This window comes from Schistocerca gregaria, chromosome 7, assembly GCF_023897955.1.
Source record: "Schistocerca gregaria isolate iqSchGreg1 chromosome 7, iqSchGreg1.2, whole genome shotgun sequence".
Classification (NCBI taxonomy): Eukaryota; Metazoa; Arthropoda; class Insecta; order Orthoptera; family Acrididae; genus Schistocerca; species Schistocerca gregaria.
This window is the reverse complement of record NC_064926.1, coordinates 49,510,587-49,519,865: the sequence shown is the minus strand read 5'-3', so window position 1 is coordinate 49,519,865 and position 9,279 is coordinate 49,510,587.

Sequence of the window (9,279 nt, the reverse complement as noted above, 5' to 3'; positions counted from 1 at the left end):
TGGTCAATAGAATATGAAACTAACCAGCTAACGAACTCAGTCTGCTGTGGTTACGTATTTTGACTCCTCAGGGCCGAGATTCATTCACGCACACCGTGGGAAAATTTTTCTACGCTGATGGAATGGAGTGCATTACTTACACTAGTACCGTACTATAAAACCTGTGAGCGTGGGAGTTGGGAGAGTGGTGTTTGAAGGTAAATTTTTATGTATTTCTCGAATAACTTCAGAACCTAAGTTCTACATTTGCATGGATACTCTGCAAATCAGACTTAAGAGCCTGGCAAAGGGTTCGTCGAACCACCTTCATAATAATTCTCTATTATTCCAATCTCGAACAACGTGCGGATAAAAAACAACTATATCTTTTCGCGCGAGTTCTGATTTCTCTTATCTTATTATAATGATCGCGTCTCCCTATATAGGTCGACGTCAACAAAACATTTTTGCATTCGGAGGAGAAAGTTGGTGACTGATATTTCGTGAGAAGTCTCCGCGGCAACGGATAAATGCCTTTCAATTAATGACGTCCACCCCAAATCCTATTAACCGATAATGCACAACGTGCTGCTCACCTCTGAACTTTCTCGGTGTATGCTACTCCGTTAATCCTGTCTGGTAAGGATCCCAGACCGCTCGGCAGTGCTCCAAAAGGGGACGGACAAGCGCAAAGTGGGTAGTTTCTTTAGTGGATCTGTTACATTTTTTAAGTGTTCTGCCATTAAAATGTAGCCTTTGGTTTGCCTTACCCACAATATTTTCTATGTGTTTTTTGCCAAGAACTACTTAACCTAAGGCCATCACACACATCCATGCCCGAGGCAGGATTCGAACCTGCGACCATAGCGGTCGCGCGGTTCCAGACTGAAGCGCCTAGAACCGCTCGGCCTGCCGTCTAATAGTAATTCCTCGGCATTTAGTTGAATTTACGGCCTCTTGATTTGACTGATTTATCGCTTACCGGTAACCAAACTTTAATGGATTCCTCGTTGCACTCATATGGTGGCCTCACACTTTTCATTATTTAGGTTGACTTCCTAATTTTCGCATCATATAGATATTTTTTCTAAATCGTTCTGCAATTTGTTTTGATCTTCCGACGAGTTTACTGGACGATAAACAACAACACCATCTGCAAATAACCTAAGACAGCTATTCAGATTGCCTCCTGAATCGTTTATATGGATAAACAACAGCAGAGGGCCTATAACACTACATTGGGGAACGCCAGAAATCACTTCCGATTCACTCAATGACTTTCCATCAGTTAGTACAAACTGTGACTTCTCTGACAGGAAATCACGAATCCAGTCACATAACTGAGACGATATTCCATAACTACCCAATTTCATTACACCCCACTTGTGTAGTACAGTGTCAAAAACCCTTCTGGAAATCTACAAACCAATTTGAAATCCCTTGTCAATAGCACTAGTTGTGTTTCACAAGAACAATGTTTTCTAAAACTGTGTTGGCTGTGAATCAATAGATCATTCTCTTCAAGGTAATGTGTAAGGTTTGAACACAATATATTTTACAAAATCCTGCTTCATATTGAAATTAATAATATGGGCCAGTAATTTAGTGGTGAATGTTTCAAAACCAATTTCCCATAAAAAAGTCTTACTCATTTTTTCCTCTAGGACTAATTCTATGTTGAGGGGATGGAAAAATCTCAGCTTATTAGAAATAGTGTTTTAATGGTATAAAATTAATATTTCTTGTTAAATAAAGTGGCTAAAAACAAATATTAAACTTCTGTACCACAGCTAAGTGCAGTAGAGTTGTATTAAGGGACAAAACGGGTTCTGGAGTAGCAACAGAGTGGCCTGGGTGGGGGTAGAGGTTAGAAGCACAGGGGAAGGTAGTACATTCACTTATTTTACCATTCAGAAGATCACACATGTGATATAGAATCTGTCATTAGAATGATTACATGTAACACTTGATAACAATGCTTAACATAATAAACAAGCAAAGCAAATTACATACCCATAGCACATGAATAGAAAACAAATGTTTAGTACACAAAAACACACATACTTATGACAAATATATGTATGGCATGGCCTTATACACAAAATGTGTTGGAGGCATTTAACAGAATTTTTATACGTGTTTCATAATTGTAAATAAAGTTAAATTCATTTAATTTATTGAAAGCAAGTTAAAGTTTCAATTTATTGTTTGAGACAGATATTCATTGACCCTCTAGAAGTACTTGTCCATCAGTCTTTTTTTATTTTTTTAAGCTTCAATTTCCTTTTGCTTTCCAGGTCTTTAATGTGGAATGGAAGTGCATTTAAAAGCTTTATTCCTAGCTTGCTCACATGATTCTAACATCTATTTTTGCTACACAGGGAATGTGGAAGTCTTTACAATGCCTTGCATTGTGTTTATGATAGCTAGAGTTGGTTTGAAGATTACAGTGATTTTTACTGATCATTTGCAGGCATTTTAAAATATATATAGATTTAGCAGTTTAAATAAAGATTTATCTGTTTAAATAAAGAGTTAGCTATTTTAATAAAGATCTGCAGTGTGTTTGTGGTGTGCTGTGAGGCATGATACAAATAGTTGTTTTGTGTATAATAGAAATTTCTTTTAATCTCGACTTGATTTTGCTGTAGCTTCCAACTGACTGGAAGTAACCAAATTACACAGCTCTAGTACATTCTGGACTATTACTCTTAAGGCAAAATTTGCTGATCTGAGTTTCTGAGTAAGATACACAACATGAGTGCTACACATCTAGAGGTACTACACCAATGACAAGTGTAACACATGGTGAGGAAATGATAAATAATGTGGAAACTTAAAAAATTTCTAGGGGTCCATACAGATGAAAATTTAAATTGGAAAAAAACACATTTTGGAACTCCAAAAACGACTTAGTTCAGCAACATTTGTGCTTAGAGTCATTGCAAATCATGGGGAGAGTCAAATCAGTAAGCTGACATATTTTGCATATTTTCATTCAGTAATGTCATATGGAACAATGTTCTGGGGTAACTCTATCATCTTGTTGGTATCTGTTTTAGGAGTTGGACATTCTGACTACTGCTTCACAGTATATTTATTCCCTCATGAAGTTTGTTGTAAATAATCACTACAGTTCAACAGGAATAATGAGGTACATAATTACAACAATAGAAGGAAAAATGACATTCATTACTCCATATTAAGATTGATTTTAGCACAAAATGGATGCACAATGCTGCAACAAAAATTTTTGATCATTTATCCAGTGATGTAAAATGTCTAGCAGACAGCAAAGTAAAATTTGATAACAAACTGAGAAAGTTTCTCCTTCTATTCTGTAGAATAATTTATATTATTGTGAAGTGTAAAAGGTGGTGGGTAAGAATTACTAACTCACATCTGTATACAGGATGTCCCATTTGTCTTGACCACCCTAAATAAGTGTTTGTCCAGATACAAATTACAAAAGTTTCAAGCAAATGTTCTTTAGCCGTCAGTGGGACATCAATCAGCATGACTGCTTTCATTGTAGCTTTGCTTTTTACAAAGATATGAACAGCGGTATGACTTTTTTTAATGGCAACCTGTATTTTTTATTTTGCAATTCATTTCCTCTCCTAAAGATCTATTCAAAAGTGTATCACAGTGTACTATTCACTGAAACACAACTTTACATAACCCAACATTGACTTTGAGCCCAGCATCACAAACTCATCCACTTACTGGAGTTGTCAGAAAACAAATAAAAACCAAGTAAAAACATAACACAAAACTGACTTCGACTCTCCTGTACCATTGCCCAGGTGTAGAACATTCAAAAGTGTTCAAAGTGGTGACCCTGGACACTGATACATTGGTGCACTCATTGGATGAAAGAATTATTTACTGCTTTCAGTGTTGCCTGCTGTAGATAATTACAAGCAAGCACAATACGTTCCTGCATGTCCTCTGGAGTTGTTGGAATATCACAATAAAAAATGTCTTTAGTGCATCCCCAAAGGAAAATGTCCAGAGAATTTAAATCAGGAGACCTAGCAGGCCAAGTAACTGTTCCTCCTCGAGCAATCCATCTGGCAGGATACCTTTGGCTCAGAACATGATGTGCACGCAAGGAATTATGTGCTGGACATCTGTTGTGTTGATACCATATAAGCATTCTGGTTCTTAGCAGCACTTCATGCAGAAGAGCAGGAAGAATTCGTCTGAGGAAGTTGGCATACGCTGTGCTGTCTGAGTAAGGGCCAATAATTGTAGTACCAACTTCAGACACCAGACGTTAACTCTCCATTCACACAGATGTTCCACCTGTCTAAGCCATCGTGGGTTGTCACTGGGCCAATAATGCGTGTTCCTTTTATTTACCTGCCCTTTGTCTGAGAGGGAACATTCATCGGTAAATAGAACATTGGAGAAGAAGTTCACGTTGGTGAGGATTTGCTACAGTGTCCACTGACAGAACTGTACACAATACTGGAAATCATTCCCATGCAATTCTTGATGCAGGTGTACATGGTAAGGCTGAAACTGGTGACATGTAAGAATATGATGTGCACTGATTTTAGGAATGCCAATCTCATGTTCAAGCTGCCATGTGCTCACATGGGGATTCATAGCAACGGAAGCAAGAACAGTAACTTCAGCTGCTTCTTCTGTGCAAGTACTACAACAATAGCATTGTCATCAGTTGAAACTTCCCGTTTCCTGAAGTGTCTCAACAAGATGAAAAAGCATCTGTTGGGAAGGTGGGTTCTTGTCAGGATATTGCTCTCTGTGGAGTTCCGCTGACTGTGTGGCATTTCACCTACCTTCAATAACAACAATAAAGGAAACATTATGTCGATGCAGTTTGTAGGAAGGACAGCCTTTACTGTATGTCTATGTTACACAACAGCATTTAAAAGGACTAAACTAGTGTACTAAATGTACCTGTACATAATAAAACAGTATTGCAATTACTGTTCTGCAAACTTACATTCCCCATAGATGAGTAGCATTGTTACCTTCTCATAGTTGGTGTACATTCTACCCACACAACTCTTCAACTGATGATGGTTGATGGAATGACAGGTGTGCATTCTATTTATGTTTCATTTGTCCTCTGTCAATGTCAACACATGGATGTGTTCCATTACCCCAAGTACCTGCACTAAACGCTGGGTGCGTCAACATCAGTGTTGTGTTATGTAATTAATAATGTTGTGTTTCCATGAATGGTGCACTGTGATACATTTTTGAGTGGGTCTTTATGAGAGGAAATTAATTACTGAATAAAAAATATGGGGTGCCATTTAAAAAAGTCATTCCACTGTTCATATATTTGTAAAAAACAGAGCTAAAACGATGGCAATCGTGCTGACTGATGTCCGCCTGATGGCTAAAGAACATTTGCTTGAAACATTTTGTAATTTGCACCTGGGCAAACAGTTATTTAGGGTGGTCAAGATAAATGGGACATCCTGTTTTTTTATGTATATTAAAAATAATTGAAATGTTCAGAATGTAACCGTATGTACATATTAATTTATGATGTGAATGCATAATGACTTGTTCGAAATCATTTACTATCTATTGTGCAAAATGAGCCATGAAACATGTTGGTAACTAACTAACTAACTCACTCACTCACTCACTCACTAACATGTTTGTTCCGGTTTAAATGTTGATCAATCCGCATGCCCAGAAACTTTGTAGAACACACCTTATGTATTTTTTTGTTTTCCAGCATCATGCTCATATTTTCCTCTTGACACTTACTTCTATACTGTATAAAGTTAGTTTTTTTTATTTAAAGTGAGCTTATTTGAATAAAATCATAACTAAAGTATGAGAACTCTATTTTTGCCGTAGTATACTATAATTCTTTTATATCACTAATTATGACATTTGTGTCATGTGCAAATAACAGAATTTTTGCTGAGTTGTCTGGAACCTGTATATCATTGACATAAATGAGAAACAACAATACACAGGATGCTGCCCTGTGGAACACCTATTTCAATTTCTTTTGGTTCTGAAATGAGCTTAAAATTGTAAGATGACCTCAGATCAACAACTTGTGACCTGTCTTGCACATAGGATTCAAACCATTTTTTGATAGTACCCCTAATTCCTATTGCTCAAGTTTCCCTGGTAGTATTTCATTGTTCACAGTAATGGAAGCTTGAACAAATTTAAATTAAATCCAACAACATGTTTATTTAACTACAGATTTCTTACTATTTCTGTTGTGTATTCCAAGATAGTTGTTTCTGTGCTGTACTCTGCTCAAAAACCATGTTGACTTATTTAATAGTTTATGTTTTTATAGGAGTGATGTAGGTCAGTAATTTTCTATTTTGTATCTGTCACCATTTTTGTATAGTGGTATAACTTTAGAGATTTGAAGCTTATTAAGAAATATCCATTCACTAAAATACAAGTTTGCTAAGTGTGCTATAGGTTTAATAATACATGATGCAGTTTTCTTAATGATTGATACAGGTAATTCACCCACCCCAGATGGCATTTTGGATTTCAAGCTTTTAATAACTTTTAGTACTTCATGTCCATCTGTAGGGATTACCATCATGCTGATATGTACTATTGAAGCCATCACTGTTGACTGTTGTTTAAAGTCACTGCATTAAGTATGGGGATTATTTACAAAACAATTGTTTACATTGTTTGCCATGACTTCTTTGTCTATAGAGATATTTTCATTATCTTTAAGATTAATTTCCTGGCATTTAGTTCATTCCCTAGTTTCTTCTTTCATAATTTCCCACATCATTTTGGACTTGTTACTAGCCTGCCTTATTAATCTGTCATTGAATAATAATTTTGCTTTGCTATTACTTTCTGGTATGTCTTTTTGTTGGTCCTCACAAACTCAACAAACCACAGACTGTGACATGTTTTTAGCTTTAAACTTAGTATTTTCTTGGTTTCAGTTGACTTTTCAATTCCTGGTGTAATCCAGGATTTTGATAATTTGGATCCAGATTATCTGTAACACACAAGCTATTTTGGAAACACATTTCAAAGTTTGTCATAAAAGTGGACGCAACTATATTGTAACCATCTTTTTTGTTTTTTTGTGCCAAGACTCCTGACCATACTTAATTTTTGAGATACTATTGAAGTGGTCATAATTTTTGATAACAAAAAATTGTTTGTGCTCGTTTTGTACTATATATTCCTTCTTATGAGTTGCAATGAGATTAAGGCTTAGCAAGTTATGATCTGATAAGCTTATATTTACATTTGTTACTTCATTTGTGACCACATTATCAAAGATGTTTCCATTACTCTTTCCCTGGAATATGTTGTTCTAGTGGAATCTGGTATGTGAGGAAGCATGTTGAAGCTTTATAATATGTCTAGAAACTTGGTTTTTTTTACTGAATGTTTGACCAAGAGATTAATATTAAAGTCGCCACAAAGAATTATGATAGAATTATCATTAGAGAAAGTGCTGAACAATACTTCCAATTTCTTAAGAAAGACTCCATTGTGTCCAGAGGGTGATCTATTAACTGCTGCAGCAATTATTTCCTTCTTTAAGTCATCAGATTGTAGTCATACACTTTTTTGTGCATATGGCTTGAAACTGAAGAGCAAGCAGGTGAATACCCACTCTGTTTATCTCACTATGTCACAAGAAGCAACTATAGTGTGTTCCACAATGTTATAATGATCCTCAGCAGCATGTCTGTGGAATCATAGGTGCTGCAGTATGCAGACAGGCCCAAGGGGTTGTTTATTTTCCACAGAATGTATCAACACTACATGAAATACGGATATTAGTTATAATACTAATGCATGAAAAATGTATGGACAGATTACTTTTGAATACATTGTGGGAGTGAACAGTATCAAAGTATTATAAATATTTACTATTAAAAACAATCTTGATCATAATTTATATATTGATAGTAATTTTTTTTTTTATAGTAAATATTTGTATGGACAGAATTCACATACATCTCAGCACTGATAGAGAAGAAATTGATTCTGAGTCATCAATACACTGCCTCTCCCTAGCCAATAAATATTTTGACTCCTCTGTTTTATTAAGCAAACATCTGTAGACTACACAGGAATCTGAACAGTCACCACCATAACACATGGTCAAGCAAACTGTTAACACTAGTTCCCCATTTTCCTAAACTACATAGTAATAGTATTAAATGCATGTGAATCAAACTGTACAACCCTATCCCAAAAGAAGTAGAAAATATTCGAGAACCAACAATTTAAAAAAAAAAATCTTTAAGAACACTCCTAACAAAGCATTGCTTTTACAGCATACAAGATTTCTTCGAATTAAACTAGATATTTTGATTATGTTTCAAAATTAAATTGTTTCACTTTAAATAATCATTGCTGTTTGATTGTGGCTACCATTATTATTCAAAGTTATTCCTACATTATTATTATCAATACATATGCAATAATCTTTAGTTTGATGTACACTATAAGAAACAATATTGTGTCTATATGTGTTCTCATATTGTTTGTTTGACTTGTTCCATATCATGCTGTACACTTCTGTACACTGAATGATTCAGTGGATGAGTAAATATACAACACAACACAATGAAATCCTGTATAACAGCTGTAGCATACTTTCTGGAAAGGCATTTTCCTCACCACAGCTGCTGCCCCCTCTTCAGTTTACAGACAGACTATTTCTTACAGATCTTCCCCTCCAGTTTTCTTACATGAGAAGACAAAGTAACTTCAATGAGTTTGTACTCATATAGTCTAGTTGTTTTCAGAGCATTAAATAACTAGTCATTTTCACTTGTTAAGTGAGCTTTTATGTATATTACATCGTATAAACAATGACTGAGAAGTGAATAATTTTTAAATGTGATGCTGTCAATTACCTTTATAATGCTGGTGGAAAATGTATTGTATTGGTAAATGTGGCACCTTGCTGCTGTCTATCATTGAAGCATATTGTAAAGCCATATTATTGTTATGTAGCCACTGGGCAGTGAATTAAGTAATGGCCAGAAAGTTACTGCACTTCTCTCACCATTAATTGCGTTACCTATACATTGTGTTAATCTCTTCCATTCAGGAATTGCTAGTGCTTATAGAGTGGGCTTAACTGAGTGGAGCCAATTATCTCATACTGACCGTGTATCTTCCAAGGTGGATGTGAATATGTCTGATGGAATGGGACTGATCATGTTCAGTTCTAGAACAGTAATCTGCTGCTGAAGTTTCATAACATCAAGTGACCCACTTCTGTTGCAGAGGGAGACAATTTAAGCTCCTGGACCTTTTCAGATGCTGCAAGAGCTGAGA